Source organism: Pollicipes pollicipes, unplaced genomic scaffold (genome assembly GCF_011947565.3).
Source record: "Pollicipes pollicipes isolate AB1234 unplaced genomic scaffold, Ppol_2.1 Scaffold_4219;HRSCAF=4965_pilon_pilon_pilon, whole genome shotgun sequence".
Lineage (NCBI taxonomy): Eukaryota > Metazoa > Arthropoda > Thecostraca > Pollicipedomorpha > Pollicipedidae > Pollicipes > Pollicipes pollicipes.
In genome coordinates this window covers 35,082,085-35,099,839 of record NW_023596448.1, presented here as the reverse complement: position 1 = coordinate 35,099,839, position 17,755 = coordinate 35,082,085, and the positions used below count along the sequence as shown (strand labels likewise).

Genomic DNA, 17,755 nt, shown 5'->3' with positions numbered 1-17,755 from the left:
ATTCGCCACATTGGTGATCGTGTCGATCGCACTGCATTCGCCACATTGGTGATCGTATCGTTCGCACTGCATTTGCCACACTGGTGATCGTGTCGATCGCACTGCATTCACCACATTGGTGATCGTGTCGATCGCACTGCATTCGCCACATTGGTGATCGTATCGTTCGCACTGCATTTGCCACACTGGTGATCGTGTCGATCGCACTGCATTCACTACATTGGTTATCGTGTCGATCGCACAGCATTCACCACATTGGTGATCGTGTCGATCGCACAGCATTTGCCGCACTGGTGATCGTGTCGATCGTACTGCATTTGCTACACTAGTGATCGCGTCGATCGCACTGAATTCGCCACACTGGTGATCGTGTTGATCGCACCGCATTCGCCACACTGGTGATCGTGTCGACCGCACAGCATTCGCCACACTGGTGATCGTGTCGATTGCACTGCGTTCACGACACTGGTGATCGGGTCAGCATGCAGTTAAAACGCACTCGGAGGAAAATGGGGCGAGCGCGAACCCTACCATCGAAAACGGAAATAGATTTTGAATAATCGATGCGTAATAGGGGTGTTGACCACAAGAAAATGGGGCGAACGCGTCTACGCACCCTGCCACACTGGAAGCCAGAGTTCAGGTCAACACTCCCATTACGCATAGATTATTACGATTAATACGCAGCCTCGACGGTCGACGTTCAACGAGCTGCCACTGGCGTCGAAAACACCATCCCCTCCTGGTTGGCTGACCCAGTTGACACCTACACACAGGTCACCTGCGCTTTGCACGCATCACACGGCTCGCGGGCTTCGTTTCCACCTGCAGCCCATACAAACGCCGCGGAAAAACCCGCATGTGTCCATTCAATCCGGGCTCGATTGCCCCGTTCACACCATGCGAGCGAGCGTGGCCGCTGAAACGAGGCGCGCGAATACGAGGGCGCAGGTACGGTATCGTTCGCAGCACGCGCCGACCGTTTGGAGAGTGGTGTGGCCACTTGGGGGCGAGGTCAAGACTGGGGTCATTACGGCCTGGCGGCGTGGGGGCGTTTGGACACAGGGTGGGGAAACGACGACCGACGGCCTTGGGTTCCACGCACCCGGAGAAAGGCGCGCCGAGACTAAACCCGGCCGCCAGAGCCGGGTGGCGACTGTCGCTGGTGCGTTTCTGCTTGGATAATGCAATTACGGCGAATGAGAGACAAAACGAGTTTGCCGATGGGCGGCCGTAGTTGCGTCATTCGTTACTGTAACATGATTTAAAGCTTGCCTGATTCACCGCCATGTGAAATGTCTAAAAGCACATCAACCGTGCGCCTATGCTTGATGAGAATGAACGCTCAGTCAGGCCCGTCTGTGGGCTCGTTCGGAGCGAATGCGGAGGGGGTGACATTGAACTTCCCCGAGAGCTGCTGCCACCAGCCAACGCTGCACCGGCGTTACGGCAGCTGTTTACCGCTGAGGCTAGAGAAATGGATCCAATTGGGTCAGCCTGCCACCGGTCGCCAGCAGGGGCCTGGAATCCCCCGTTCTCACGACCTTCGGTCTGATTTATGACCCCCAGCCGGGTAATCATTCTGCTCTTGATTATAATGCAGCCAGGCGTCGAGACGAAGGCGTTAATGCAATGACAGTTTGTGAAGTGACGGCATCAACATGACACGTTGACGTTGTCAACAGGGTCACAGTGGCTGCGGACACTCTTGAGCGATAGTCTCACATGCCGATTTCATGTCGATTTATCGCCGGATTTCTCGGAGTTTGGGGGTTTGGTCTGGCGTAAAACTAGGTTTCCAGATCTAGTTTATGTGTACTCGATCCACGCCAGCTTCATCGACCACCCGCAAAAGCTAACCTTAGTCAGTTTAGAACGCTACCGCTCGAGCTGACCATTCAGTCAATGTGAGCCGACTGAAGAGCTCACACTACTAAAAACTTGCATGACACTTGCATCGTTTATAATTAGACGTCCACCCGCGTCATTGGCTAATCATATTCATCAATCCATTGTACTGGTATGAAAATGAGCTTCAGCGGCTGATCCATGCTCCCCTCCCCCCTCCCCCCCCCCCCCGCCTCAGCTGGTTTGTTCCGCTTAAGCGCGAGCGCCGTGTACCTGAGTGTGCTCCTTTGTCTTTAGAAGCACATGCTTCATCATTTCACGACACGCCCGTGCCTAGCAACGGTGATGGTGATTGTCGTGATGATGATGGTCGTAACCTTAGAATATAATATAGGTTGTGATCTCCCACCTCCATTGAGTTGAAAACGGACAGCAGCGCCTGGTGCATCCCAACGTCACGGCTGGTGACGATGCCCGCTGTTTCTCTGTCACGGAGCGTGGCTGTCTCTGTGCCATACAACCGAGACACATACAGCACGTGTACATACATCCCCGATGAGGCGACTACTGACCTCGACTTGTTAACCCCCGACGGCCTCCGTCCGTCCCGATCACAGCTTCGTCACTGTCACTGTCACCTGAATGCCTCCTATGTCGTACGCGGCGGTCCCGCCGCGGCGTTCTGGCCCCATCGCGGCGGCCAGGCCCCATCGCGGCGGTCCGGCCCCGTCGCGGCGATCTGGCCCCATCGCGGCGGTCCTGCCCCGTCGCGGCGATCTGGCCCCATCGCGGCGGTCCGGCCCCGTCGCGGCGATCTGACCCCATCGCGGCGGTCTGGCCCCATCGCGGAGTTCTGACCCCATCGCGGCGGTCCGGCCCCGTCGCGGCGGTCTGGCCCCATCGCGGCGGTCTGACCCCATCACGGCGGTTTCGCCCCATCGCGGCGGTCTGGCCAGTAGGGTTGTAATAACTCACCACGGGGTCTGGGTTCCATTGGCCTCCATGTTGCCGCATATGGTGAAGCCAAAATGGAAACAAAATATTCTCAGAAGCTGCTCGGGTCCAGACCGCCCCTTGCCCAGCAGTATGGATGAACATCAATACTTATTAGTCCCGGAGGGATATGGCGTTTATGAAATATAAGCGAATAAATAAATCCCCGTTGATTGGTCGGGCCTGTCGTCAGCCGGTCGTGTCGTGCTGTTCGGTGGTGGACGAAATTGTCAGTGAAATATCTGACGTCATCGATGCTATACTTGGTTATCGAGGCGAGCGCCGTGCGCTGCCACCGTTGGCACGCAATGCCTTCAGTATAGTCGCCCCATTTCCGAATCTTCTTACAGTGCTTGTTCCTGGCTCTGAGATCTTCTGTTGGTCCTCAAAAGTGATACAGAGACTCATAGTTCTTTGTCGACGAACCGATTATAATCGCTAAACGATGCCATCGGACGGATCGCAGATAGCATGCCAGAGTTTAACAAGGCTGGAATAAATACCTGACCTAGATGTCTTATCGCGATGTCGCAAGGAAGATGCGTCAAGTACGCAATTAAGTGCTGGTGAGCTGGCGGTTGGTACGGCCGCGTGTTTGTCCAGTTATTTCGAAACTAAAAAAAGAAGTTTTCATCTCTTCTCCTTGAACCCACCTCAGGGGTAGAAGACCACACCGACGCAGTTAATTTAAAGCATTAATACGATTGATCGTCGAATTGAAGTAGTTGTACCTTTTCCAATACCTATATCAAGGCACAACACATCTGCAAATGTGCGATGTTACGGTGGCGACGTGCGAGCCGCAGTGAAGTGCAAAAAGGCATCGATTACGATTCACCCGGACATAAGTGTAGAGACTCAGCCCCCGCTGGCTCAGCCAGGGTCGCGAAATCACACAGGGTTTTCCAAATGGACCACATACATCGCCACAATGAGTCACTGTGCGCAGTATTGCATGTATCCATGCGGCGAAAGTTGCGAGAACTATAACCGGGGACAATAGCGGTAGCGATGACCAGGAACACATTGCACGGCAATCTGCCGATCGCTGCGTCCGACACGTAGAACCATATGAGTCGAGCTCTGTCCCATCGACATTGCGTAATACAGCAAAAAGTCATGCGGTACAAGAAGACCTCGGCTTGTTAAAAACATGTTTTGAAGCAATAAACATGGAAGACATCTCGCCTCGACACCCCGTATCTTGTCTTCTCCACGCAGTTTCTTTCAACTCGACAGCCTTTCGCTGCAATATTTCTTCAAAACTGTGAAGGTTTAACGTGGGGCCGGATGGAGGTCGGCATGGCCCACTGCATTGATACCAACATGACGGCAGCTCTTCGCTTGAACGTGACATTACGGCGCCGGGCGGCGGAGCAAAGTTTTAAAATCACACTTTTCAGTAAAAAATCGTCTTTTACGGTTCAAGTAGTTGGTAGGCTATGTTCTGAAATCGCAATAATCGCCTTCTAAAAACGATAAAATCAGCGAAGGCTTCTGTTATCATAAAATAATTCCCTTTGAAATGCGGAGTTACTTTTCTTCTTTTTGTTAGCAACAATGTTGAGTTTTGCCGAACTTGCTAAATGATTGACGTTCTTCGAACTACCAAACGCTTATTGATGCTGAACATAATGTCTACAACGATTGTATTCCAACCAAGCATTTCGACCTCTTCCACAAGCGTCCCCAAGGTCATCTCACCTGCCCAACGAACTTGTTACCACCGACCTTGCCAAGGTCACAGCGGGTAGCTAGTGACCTTGACGTGGGAGCAGCTCACATCGATACCGGCACGTGGGGTCACCACAGGCCCGGGCGCGACAGGTCAGTCTCAGGTCGGGTCACACACTGCCCGTTGACCGGGGCGCCAGAGGTGCGCCGCGTTACGACGAATCGACATAATAGGGCTCTGTTGATCGGCAGCCATGGAAACGACCGGCCGGCCTGGCTGGGACGGCCGCAGCGTGAGCCAAACAGCCGTCCAGAAGCGCCGAAAATGCCGCTGCCGGCGTGGACCGCGGAGGAGGTGCACAGTCAACCGCCTTTCAGCACGAAGTGTTTGCTTAGGGTACGCACAGTACGCGAGGACTACATCTTTAATGGAACATGTGTCAGGACGAACATCACTTTCAATGTGATGCCTAGTGTTTGCCAGCCATGGAAACGACGTACGCGTGGACTAAATTTTTAAGGGAACAGGTGTCAGGACGGATATGGCTTTTAACTCCCTGCCCAGTCTTCGCACAGGACACGCACAGAACGTGAGTCATAACTTCCTTAAGGAGCACGTTGCATTACAGGTTTGACTTTTAACTCTTTAGTCACTTGAGCACATTAACATGAGGTGGGTTCTGGAATGTATTACAACGGTAAAAGCACAGCCAGTTGTCCATACAAGCCCCTGTGGTCCCGTCACATGCAACTAATAAAAATAAAGTAATGAGATGAGATTAAACGTAGGCCCTCAGCACCAGCTTGTGACGTATGGAAGCGCTAGACCAATTTTCGTGCAGGATCAGTGCCTTTTTGTCGTACTTGAGTATCTTTTGGGTCCGCGGGGTTCTTGCGTACCATGCTGGCCAGCGACTGCAAGTGAAATTCCCCGAAGGCATCACTTGCAGCGTCACGGTAAGAGTTTGGACGAAAGCGTGGATTGGCTTTTCGCAGTTTTCGTTCGCAAAAGAGACGAGATCAGATTTCGACCAGGCTATCACGCAATACAAAATTAGAGAGGTCGGAGACAACGGGGAATTCGTCAATTTCGTCCAGAAAGATGCATACCAGACAATAAAAGGAAGGGGAGAGCCGAGAGGGAGGCTGTCCCGGACTCTGCTAGGGTGACCTGCTTACACCGCACAGGCAGGTCATCGTTGCCGATGGGGATTACAAGGCCGTCTTCCTCACACCCCTATGGAACCTTGCGATACCCTTGATGGCATGAAGGAGCCCCTGGTTTCATTATTTTGACTGCCAAAACAACGGGCTTGCATCCTGGTTGACCGACCATGAATGTGTCTTCGTCACGAGTATTCGTACGCCCTACATGGATTGGACTTTGTCGACGTCTCCACTGTCGGAACGTCCCAGGAAGTGAAGGACGAAAACCGTTTTGAGGTCGTAGCCTACTGGCACCGGCTGCAGGGTATTCATGTCAAGTGCAAATAATGAGCGCCCAAAGCGCCTCCAACCAATCGCACCCCGGGTGGGTGGACCGGAAGCCAGGCGCTCTACCCAACTGAGCTATCGAGATGGATAAAGGTGATCCATAGGGTGAATGCCATTGACAAAATGTCATAAAGACAAAATGCCATAGGTCATTGTTCCCCAGTCTGCGCTTCCTACACTTACAAAATTATGCAAACGGGAAGGTGGCAAGGTATCTAACATATTGAGTCGCGTTTGGAAGTACAAACACCGTTTTGGCGTTGCAAATAGAACACACATGCGAGCGGCAGCCAAACATATCTTGCTGGGTTTTGATTGGAATATTTGCAAAACTTTACCTGAAGTCGCAAACGTTGTCAAAGGGTATGAGGAAGAAGCGGGGGGGGGGGGGAGGGAGATGAGCGTAACAACTTGCCTGCACCTAAAATAACGAAGCCCACCGAATCTGAGGACTTGTTCGACATATTTTGTACTGCTCATTGACAGACAAAATTACGGATAAACTAGAGTTTCTTTATCCCGCATGCTTTTTGCGTCCCCTCCACCCTACTCACAATCTTGGCTCAGTCAAAAAACCTGGTTATGCGACATCACTTCTGTAATTTTGTGGCTCGCCATCAGACTTGTATGTATTTGACGCCAGCAAAACCGATGTGGCGGTCTGGTAGATGTGAAACATGTCACGCTGATTTTCATCAGCAATTACGTGGTCGCATCATTTTTCCTCTTGAGAATTCACGGATCCGCAGCTGCAAAAGCCAGTTTTCTTCAGGATTTTTGACCTATACTCTCCCATTTTCATTATGTGTTTTTATGTTGTCAGAGGGCATACTGTATAACGAATTTGTAACGCATTTGGAATTTAGTGCGAGATTCTTCCACGACCAGCATGCTGTATTTGGCGTGCATCTTGACGCTGCTGTGACAAATAAACGTGTCGGTAATGATGCTATTCGCGTGATACGTTGAATCCGTCCTTTGATGGCGTGTGCGGTCTGGTGAGGGTGTGAGTTCGAGTAGGCTTACGGCGTCTCCTTAAAACGACTTTTATCGCATCTATTTGCCAAGATGGTGACCAACAAGTTTTCAAAAAAGAAGAGTAAACGACTTTCATGCAATATGAAGTACAAGATAGCAAAAAAAGTTAAAGAGCATGCAAGAAAGTTGAAAAAAGAGGCCAAAAAGAATCCCAAGAAGGGAAAGAAAAAGAAGGATCCAGGAGTGCCCAATTTAGCACCATTTAAGGAGAAGGTAATTGAGGAAGCACAAGCTGAAAAGCAACGCATCCAGCAACTGCGTGAGAAAAAGCGAGAGGAGTTCAAAGCCCAAAGAAGGGCCAAGGATGGGTCATCCACCTCAAATTCCCTAATGACCTGGTTTCAGCAGTGCAAACAAAAAATGAGGAATATGAAAGTATGGCTCAAGCTAACAGTTCGACTGATCCATCTGCAAAGGCATTTTACAAGGAATTCAGAAAGGTGAGTGTTGCAATTGGGTCAGGGTGTACTTTCCTACCTAACGTGAGAAAAAATTATTGCACACCATTTGTCATGTTTAAGGCAGGACATATATTAAATAATCACAAAACAGGTAGGTTCATGCTCTTACCTTCAAATTTTTTATAATTATGATGGCGAGCTCCCGAGCGTTGCACACACACACAGCAGCCATGACACCGGCGCCATTACTGTGCGTGGTCACAACATAACTGTGCATCAAGTAGCATGAAGAACCATAAAAATGTAGGGCGCCAAGGCAACAAGATTCCATGAAATTTGATCTTTGATGCCAAGGGGAGGATGGTCTGCAGGGGGATTGGGTGGGGAATGTAAAGCAAAATGAGAACATGGCAGCTAAGTAAAAGCTCACTATATGGTACCTATATATGGCATGAAACATGAATGCCAATGGGATGCTGGGTTGAAGGAGACATAGGGTGGGGAGGTTAGGTTAGGTTAGGGTAGGTTAGGTTAGGTTAGGTTAGGTTAGGTTAGGTTAGGTTAGGTTAGGTTGAGTTAGGTTAGGTTAGGTTAGGTTAGGTTAGAGGTTAGGTTAGGTTAGGTTAGGTTAGGTTAGGTTAGGTTAGGTTAGGTTAGGTTAGGTTAGGTAGGTTAGCTTAGCTTAGCTTAGCCTAGCTTAGCTTAGCTTAGGTTCTGGTCTATTCTTGGTTAGGGTAGGTTAGGTTAGGTTAGGTTCTGGTCTATTCTCAGTTAGGTTGGCTTAGCTTAGCTTAGGTTCTGGTCTATTCTCAGTTAGGTTAGGTTAGGTTATAGGTAAGGTAAGGTGAGTTAGGTTAGGTTAGGTTAGGCTAGGCTAGGCTAGGCTAGGCTAGGCTAGGCTAGGCTAGGCTAGGCTAGGCTAGGCTAGGCTAGGCTAGGCTAGGCTAGGCTAGGCTAGTTTAGGCTATGTTCTGGACTATTCTAGCCTATGTGTTTCATAAACGTACCTTGACGCGATAAGAAACAATTTTCATTGCATTATTATTGTTACCTTGGTCCCATACACTTTTAAAGTTCTTGGTAAGCAGAAATATTGTAATTACACAACGGCAATGCAGAAATGGCGCTGGGGAGTACAGGCGGTGCGGTGTGTGCGGCGCTCAGGAGCTTGCCATCGAAGTTATGAAAATTTGAAGGTAGGAGCATGATTCTACCTGTTTTGAGATTATTTACTATATGTTCCGCCTTAAACATGACAAATGGTGTACAATAATTTTTTTTTCTAATGTGAGGTAGGAAAGTACACCTACACTTGCAGTTGTACTTTGGGTGCGTGTGATTATGGCATGGTTTCAAAGTTGATGGCTTGATAACCTTGTAGTACATTGTGTTGAAAGTGCACTGTATAAACCCTCAATATGGCTTGTTTTATACCTGTCTTCTCATCGGTTTCTGCTGTGGGGTTTCTCCATGTTTGTAAGCTGCATTAAGTACTGGGTTAAATCTATTTGCTTAGTATGGCTGACAGCTGCACAGGGCTACACAGAGACATGGGAAAACAAGTTAATCAGTTATACCAGGTGATAAAATCATGCATCTTTATCATCTGCTGTGGGTCTGAGGCTGAAATGTATTGTGCAAAGGCATTCGCCATCATCCATTGATAATATTTTTTACTGAAATCAAACAATGCATTACCTGGTGTCTCTTCCAAAAACACATATAGAGATACAATCTAACCATTAATTGAATGTTAGAAAACAATAATGTATCTACCTAGTTAACCTACCTCCCCATCCCCTGTTAAACTGCCTTCCTTGTGCCTTTGGCATTTGCATCTAAGGTCATAATTTGTGAAGTCTGCTTGAAATGTGCATATACATCTGAAGTGCAGTGTATTTCTGAAATGTCATGGATAGCTGCATTTACCTGCAGCAGAACTGCATGGATATAGACTACTGTGCTCAAGTTGTTTATAGATGGCTTGCAGCAAGTATGTTTTGACTCCGTCACTATAGCTGTATTTTTGTCATAGGTGCCAATTTAGCTATTTGGCAGCAGCAGCTGTTTTGCCACATGTTGTTTCATGAGTGTAAAATGCTACTTTAAAAACTTTTAACTGAATCCTGGGACACTCCCTCTAATTAGGTGCATTATCAATATTAATGCTGAAGTAGTTTTCCAAGATGAATCTTGTTTACCTGTCTGTTCTTTTATGCTCTACTCAAGTCCTTGCAGATGATTGAACCTTTATTTTCTATGTATCGCCACTTAATCATGAGGAACTGTTATGAGAAGAAGCACATGAAGGTAGACACAGCAGAAACATTTGCCTGTAGGTTGTTAGTTCCCAACCTTTAGGCAATCAGCCCTCTTCATCCTGCTAGGCCAACATTGCTGGAATTGTTTAATTGTCACCTGCCCCTATCACCTGTCTGTCACCTGTCACCTCACCTGCCGCCCCCCACAGGTGGTGGGAATCCGCGGACGTGGTGATCGAGGTGCTGGACGCGCGTGACCCGCTTGGCACGCGCAAGCAAGGAGGTGGAGCAGACGGTGCTGGCAGCTGGCAGCTCCAAGCGGCTGGTGCTGCTGCTCAACAAGGCGGACCTGGTGCCCCGCGAGAACCTGGCCGCCTGGGTCAAGTGAGTGGGGCAGGGCGCGCGCTCGGCGTCGCCGCCGGAGCGTGGCAGGGAGGGGTGGTGGCTGTCTGGGTGGAGTGGGTGCGGTATATGCTGCCTAGTGGATGCTGTGGTTGGCACCATCACCAACACAAAGATGGTTGGAAAAGCAGCATAGTGATCTCATCCGCGTTTTATGGTGATTTTAAAGATATTTCAGCAGAGGACAGACGTTCTGTCAGGCACCTCGCCTGACAGAACGTGAATGCGGGCTCCCTCGCCCACTCGCACACGCATCCCCAATATGTTGTGTTTGCCAGACAGTGCTGGCCTGAGCATCCGTGGCGTCTTAACCCTGGCGTGGACGACAGGCTAGCTCGCGACAGTAGCAGCAACAGTGCTAACGCCACGCATCGGTCGGGCGGAGTGACTGTGCTGGGCGTACATGAGACGAGCATCCAATGTCAAGCGGAAGACCTGTACATGAAAGCACACGGAAAAGAGCGGGCTAATTTCAGAACAGCGGAAGCGTATTGTGAAAACGGGTGACATTGCCAACCAAAAATCATCCGTTGGGCACAGCTCGTAGCCGAACAGGAAGTGCTGTTGAGCTTCGTAGTCGCCGGGTGGCTGGTCATGCTGCGTAGCTGGTTCTAAACAGGTACTATTTGCAACAACGCAGAAGTGCATGACATCGCCATGGGAGATGGATTGCTGCTGGGTGATCATGACAGTCAACATTCTAGCTGTACTGACATGGGCCCGAAGTTTGATTATGTGGTATGCGTCGTACACTATAGTTATAATTCTGGATTTTAGGATCAGATCTCCACATAATTACCATACGACACATGCGGCTTTGGATCAGGGGCTTCAAATGACATTCAGCGGCCTTTCCAGCGAGGTGCTTCCAGCGCGCGCTGGTTAGCACCTGTAAAATGTGTTTCCAGCGATGTGTCAGACGTCATACACTGTAGCTCTGAGCATCGCGGCCTTCGTCCCCCCTCCCCCCCCCCCCCCGCCCGACCAATGTTCTGGGCAGCCGCTCGCCCTCCGAGAGTCGAGAGTCACAGCCCAGCCTCCCCCGCCGCCAGGTACCTGCGCGGCGAGTTCCCGACGGTGGCGTTCAAGGCCAGCACGCAGCAGCAAAGCCACAACCTGGGCCAGAGCGCGCCTGGACGTGCTTAGCTGCCCGGAGCCGCTGCTGCAGTCGCAGGCGCTGCCTCGGCGCCGCCACGCTCATGAAGCCTGCTCGGCACTACTGCCGCAACCGCGGCATCAGCACCAGCATCGCCGTCGGCGGGTCGGCCTGCCCAACGTCGGCAAGAGCAGCGTCATCAACAGCCTGAAGAGGAGCCGCGCGTGCGGCGTCGGCGGCCACGCCGGGGGTGACGCGCGCCGTGCAGGAGATCCAGCTGGACGCCAAGATCAAGCTGCTGGACTCTCCGGGCATGGTGCTGCAGACGGGTGACGCGGGCGACGCGGCCACGGCGCTGCGCAACGCCTTCAAGATCGAGCAGCTGGACGACCCGGCACTGCCGGTGGAGGCCATTCTGCGGCGCGCCGACCGGCGTCAGCTGATGCTGCCCTACCGGCTGCCCATGTTCAGCACGACGGCCGAGTTCCTGCTGCTGCTGGCGCGGCCGCCAGAGGGACGGCTGAAGCGAGGCGGCGTGCCGGACGCCGCCGCCGCCGCGCGCCTCGTGCTGCAGGATTGGAACACCGGTCGTATCAAGTACTACACGCACCCGCCGGCGGCGGCGGCGGCGGTCGGCGACGCGACCATCGTGACCCCAGATGGCGGCCGAGTTCGACCTGGACACGCTGGCGGCCGAGGCGGACGCCGAGATGGAGGCGATGGAGGCGCCGCGCGCCTCGCAGGCGGTGCCGCTGGCCGCGTCCGCCGCCGAGACGCAAGAGACCGAGGAGATGGAGACCGGAGATCGGCGGCCGGCCGACGCCGGGGGACGGCTCCGGTCGAGTTTACCGCCAAGAAGAAGACGAAGGGGGAGAAGGTCAGTGAGTTGCAGCAGGAGGAACAGCGAGTCATGACCAAGAGGCCTACAGGCTATGATGAAGAAGCGGAAGAAGACCAACGCGAGGACGGAGCGGAAGACGGACTCGCTGGCGGACGAGCTGGACCTGCAGCTCTAAGCGCGGTCTGAAGCGCCAGCGGCTGTTCTGGCGGATTTGTGAAGATATACATACATCGCTGGCTTGCACACTTGTATTCTTAGATTCATTTGGTTGCGGTCGGATCGAACTTCCGAGTTTCGAACGACGCGATGGTTTGTCATTGACGGCGTGGACATGCAGAGCACATTACCCCGCGGTAACCACCGACGGACCGCAGCTTCGCAGCAGCCTCCATCAACACGGCGTTCAGTCGCGATAACGACTCAGGCAGTACAAAACCCTGGCAAGCAGCGCACAACACGACCTGTTGCGCGCTTTAACATGTCTACCATACACTAATATTGCACTGTCGCTGCTAGCCATCAATGACCGTTTGCTGGCGACGCCCCCTAAGCCCCGAAAACAGTACCCTTCCACCAGATCTCGCGAAGTCCCGTTTGCAACCAAGCGGCGCGCTATAAAGCTCGGCGAAATATAATAATCATCTAAACCACACGTCACTCATTACTACCACGCACAGACTTGGGCTGCGACGGTCACCCACGAAGGTAGACAACCGCCTAGCTGGTCAGTGACAGGAACGCTACCGTCGCACCGGACCGAATCACCGGGCGCTGCGCGCCGCACCTAAACCGGCGGCTAACTCCCATACGACCGCCCGTCCCGCACCGACGTGCGGCCCTCTACGAACCGCCCGCGAACGGCCCTCTGCGCAAACACTTCATCCCGGCCCTCTACGACCTGCACAACAGAACCACAATCATCCTGCGCCGACGCTGTCACGACCTCGAAGAAGCCGGCCTTCACGTCGTCCCGTTTCCGCTCAGTAGCGCCACGCGGCCGCAGCCCTGCCCCCGCTCCAGCACTCCCAGCACCCGTGTCGGCCGCCGCCGGGCGGGCGGTCAGTAGTTGACAGCTTTTGACGGCCTCCAAACAGCTGCCACTTGGTCGGCATGTAGAACGGCTCGTAGGCGAGCGGGAGGGCGTGTCGTGGCCGGTGACCCGCTGCACGGGCGCCTCCATGTTCAGGGAAGCACTCCGACTGGCGGCGGCCGGCACACGACGGCGTCACACGAGGGCACACGAGGTCACGGCCCCGCGCGAGGGCGTTGCAGGGGCCGAAAGGGAGACTTCCGGATCGTGGTTAAGGTTGGAGTGTTGGGGGGCGGGATGCAAACGATTGAAACAAACGGCCATCTTCTCTCGGCGTTCAAAGACTGGATGTGTGGGTAGAACCAACAACACCGAGAGAATAAGGGTGTACCAGGATAACCAGGCTATTACGATGCTTAAACGGAAACTAAGTACGCCGACCAAAATAATATGCACGTCCATCACTACCATGTGGTTACTGCAACTGGCCCATAGTTTGCTGCCAGTCGCGAGCTCTCCTTTGACACGAACTGCATCAGGACCTCCATATTGACACAACACAGCACGACAAAATAGAGCATCTACGGACATGACAATCATCTGTGTCTGACCATCCAGCATACAGGCTGGGAGGGACCGGCGCGACAGTCGGGGGGGGGGGGGGGGGGGGGTGGGGGCATTGCACCTGTATAGTGGCAGCCAGCTCGGCTCCGAAGCCGCCCGTCAGCGGCGCCTCGTGCGACACCAGACACCGGCCCGTCTTCATCACAGACTGCCGGACAGCGACATCAACAGGCCGTCAGCACGGGCTCGCGCGGCCGCCGCAGGCAACAAGGCCGAGTGCCTCAGCGTATGCTCGCAGGTGACTGGTGGAATACACGTACATGATGACAACTTTGGACCCCAGGTAAAACTGATTGAACACTTGGCTTTTTATACGCATAGGACCCAAATTGGCGCTGACAAATTTTCGGATTTTTTCCCATTTTGACTTCACAGATAGGATCGATGGAATGCCTGCATGCCGGTTGCATTGTTAAGTAGTACACATATGCACGCCTAATTTCCCACCGTTTGTAGAGCGCGACATGCCAATTGCACCGTGATCCATACACTTTTTACTCCAAAGTACTCGTCATCGTAGAAATCTATTAGACCACATCTCTGCACTCTGTTTGTAGTATGAGGCATCTGCGCTCGTCACACCGGTTTCGGCATGCCGCGGTCCAGCACAGGTCTTCAATCGTAACCAGCAGGGTCGCAAAAGCGACTTGGGCTTCCCGCTCTCGGTCCGCGCCCGGCTATTACGAGCTTCGATTACTCCGCCTTCGAACTTCCATCCAGTTCCGGCGGACTTAATTGCAGACCCCACTGACTGCTCGGTGCATTACACAGAAGTGGCGCGGACGCGACGCACGTGCTCTTCGAAGCTTGAATAAAAAAGATACCAGTGCGGCTCTTCGTAAAATATATGTCTAAATTTGTTGAGACTCTACATGCCAGTGCCAAGAAATAAGGCAGTACACGACGGACGCGGCAGGATGGGCCCAAGCGGGAGCCGGTGGTTATCCGACGGTCAGGCCCACTCCCGCGCTGCCAGCGCCACCTATACGAACCGCGCCGACGAGCCACCTGTCGCAGGCCTCCACAACTAAGTCCTCGGAATCCACACGCTGTTTTTGATCACAGGACTTGAGAGCTCAAGCTCATTCGTGACCCGCACACCGCAGCGACCATACAGCCGGTAACGTGACAACAAGGATCTTACCTCGACGTAAAATTTCAATAAAGCCCTGTGTACTCTAGGCCGGGCTTAACAAGTGAAACTACGACTCACACAATTCTGAGATCACAACGGATAATACTGGAGGTGAAGTTTCCAATTCAGTTTAGGGGCAGCCCCATCTTTGAGAGGAAAGCGGACCAAATCCAGAGAAAGCCGATTGCTGGCGCATTTTTGCGGGAGATTTCGTCATTTCTCATGGCTTAGATCCAAACTTATTTTGCGAAACTACAACCCTGGATTACGCCATGAACTAGAAGCATGCACATCATCTTTGCAAATTTGACTCACAAGTAATCCCCAAAAGACTTCTAATAGCCTATGCACCCATACGATCCACATAAACGAGCAAACTCTTACTTCGCCTCGATAAACCGCCCCCAGCGGCGGCCCGCGCACGCTTCCAACCTTCATCACTGTCTCCCGGTCCCAGGGCAGGATGGAGACGAGGTCGATGACCTCGCACGAGACGCTCAGCCTCTCGGCCGCCAGGTCAGCCACCTCGCGCAGCACGTGCACCTGGGTCCCCCAGCCAACCAGAGTGACGTCATCACCTGCGGCAAGTGATGCCACCGATTAACTCTTCGCAAACGTGTCGTCGTGCACGCGTGCGATTGTTTTACAGCAGAAACTGGTGACGTAGAGCACAACGTGTAGCGCGTAACAAAATGAAGCTCAATCAAAGCTAACTTTAATTTTTATTTTTTATTTTACAGTAATCAATTTCTCTTCACAAAAATAGGTTGTAATGACGCATCTGTTGAAAAGCGATTGCCATTTCCACCAAAATTTTATCAACACTAGCAGTAAAAACCATGCATGCGCTCCTGCTATTGCATTAAAGAAGTCCTGCAGCACTCAAGGCATGACGTCTGCCCACCAGCAGCATGGTGAAACAACGCATCGCAACGGGACATCGAGCACAGCCTATACCACCGACGAAGAAAGGCTTGCTGCCACATCAACACGCCCATACATCCTTAACAGCTTGCCGGAACCAGCTGGCAGAAAAAAAAACATAAGCTCACGATCCCCAAACACACCGAAATTCCCTTACACCCCGCATGGAGACCAGCATCCCCCCCCCTCCGGCAGCACACCGGCGTGAACTCCACGCGCTCTGCCGGCCAGCTCACCCTCGACGAGGACGTCGGCCTTGCCGATCGGCTCCGTGTACTCGGCGACGGGCACCTCCTCCACGGCGGAGCGGTAGAGCACCTTGGGCTCGAAGAAGACGCACGGGTTTGGGTCGCGGATGCACGACAGCAGCAGGCCCTTGGCCTTGATCGGGCCGCGCGGGATCACCACCTGGCCGAGACCGCACCGTTACGATGGTGGTGATGATGGTGATGATGGCGATGATGAGGATGATGGTGATGTCTTGAAGAAAGTGCATGGCGCCTGTTCATGTACAGAGAGCATGTTGATATGGGTTCCATCTGAGGCGTTCTCAAACTATTTTCCGACTCCATACCAACGATCTGAGTAAGAAGCAACGACTTCCCAAATCCGGGCTGGCACATCATCACTGCTACCCGCCAGACCGACAGAAGTCGCGCATAAACCCTGAACTTCCAGTTTTTTTCCAACCCAAAACACGGCATCGACGACGACGGCCACTCGCCACCGCCGCTGCTGATACCAACAGCCCTCAGCGCCGCCCGTGACGCCGCATCGCACCTTGATGCCGGGCACGTGCGCGAAGAACGCCTCCGGCGACTGCGAGTGGTACAGCGCGCCGTGGCCCACGGCCATGCAGGGCGGCGCAGCGTGAGCTTGCCGCAGTTGAATTGGCCACCGGAGCGGTACCGGAACTTGGAGCCCTCGTTCACGATCTGGAGAGGGGGGGGGGGGGGCGCCGGCCGTCACAGCCTCGCACAGGGCGGCCTGCTAGTGCGCCGGGAGCTCGCGGCGCGTTCTCGAGGTCAGCCACTCAATGACATCATCTGCGGTCGTACACGCAATAAGTTCATACCCTGGCAGGCGCGCCGCCACGGCAATAATCCACGTGTCGTGAGGTTATCATCTGGGTTTTCCTGAAGACGCTACACGACGCTACAGTCATCACAAAAGGACAGCCACGGAAAGACACAGGCCGGTAATGCGTATCCGCATCAACTCTGCAGCATTGATCGCGAGATAAGCATACATACGGGTGTCATGATTAGCCTGTGAGCACGACGGGAGAAAATCTGTCCTCATTGATCAACCTCCCGAGCCCTTCGGTTGCGAAATATCAGGACGCAGGCGGTCGGGCCCACGTTCTGCTTTTAGGCGACTTGCAGAACATCTCAGTCCCCGAATTTTTTTCAATATCCGCCAGCAGGAAACGCCATGCAACTGTATCGCTGATGCAATGTCTGTAATACGCTTACAGGCAAGGCCGTAAATCGAGGCAGCCTCTTTGGAATGCGATTCAGTTTTGAGCTTGAGCCGTCTTTTACCTCCTGCCCTTTTCGCGGAAGACAGCGGGTATAAGAGGGGCGGTGGAGGTGGAGGGTGGTGGTGCAAGAAGAAAGCATGGAAGGTGAGGATGGGGTGTGGGTGTGGTGTGGGGGGGGTGTGGGGTGGGTGTGGGGTGTAGGGTGTGGGGTGTGGGGTGGGGGTGGGGTGGGGTGGGGGTGGGGGTGGGGTGGTGTGGGTGTGGGGTGGGGTGGGGGGGTGTGGGTGGGTGTGGGTGGGTGTGGGTGTGGGGTGGTGTGGGTGTGGGATGGGGGGGTGGGTAGGGTGTGGGGAGGTGGTGGGGGGTGGGTGGGTGTGGTGTGGGTGGGGTGTGGGTGGGGTGGGGGTGGGTGTGGTGTGGGGTGGGTGTGGGTGCAGTGTGGTTGTGAATATGAGTGTGGGTGGGGTGTGGGGTAGGGGTGGGTGGGAGTGGAAGGGTGGGGGGAGGCAGC

General features: G+C 53.3%; 2 pseudogenes; one reads left to right on the top strand and one right to left on the bottom strand.

The window, feature by feature from the left end:
- The first annotated feature begins 6,981 nt into the window (after nucleotides 1-6,981).
- On the top strand, nucleotides 6,982-12,223 carry LOC119095257 (guanine nucleotide-binding protein-like 3 homolog; annotated as a pseudogene).
- An 805-nt stretch (nucleotides 12,224-13,028) lies between these two features.
- The window catches only part of LOC119095256 (2-oxoisovalerate dehydrogenase subunit beta, mitochondrial-like), a 6,269-nt pseudogene continuing 1,542 nt past the window's right edge, over nucleotides 13,029-17,755 (bottom strand).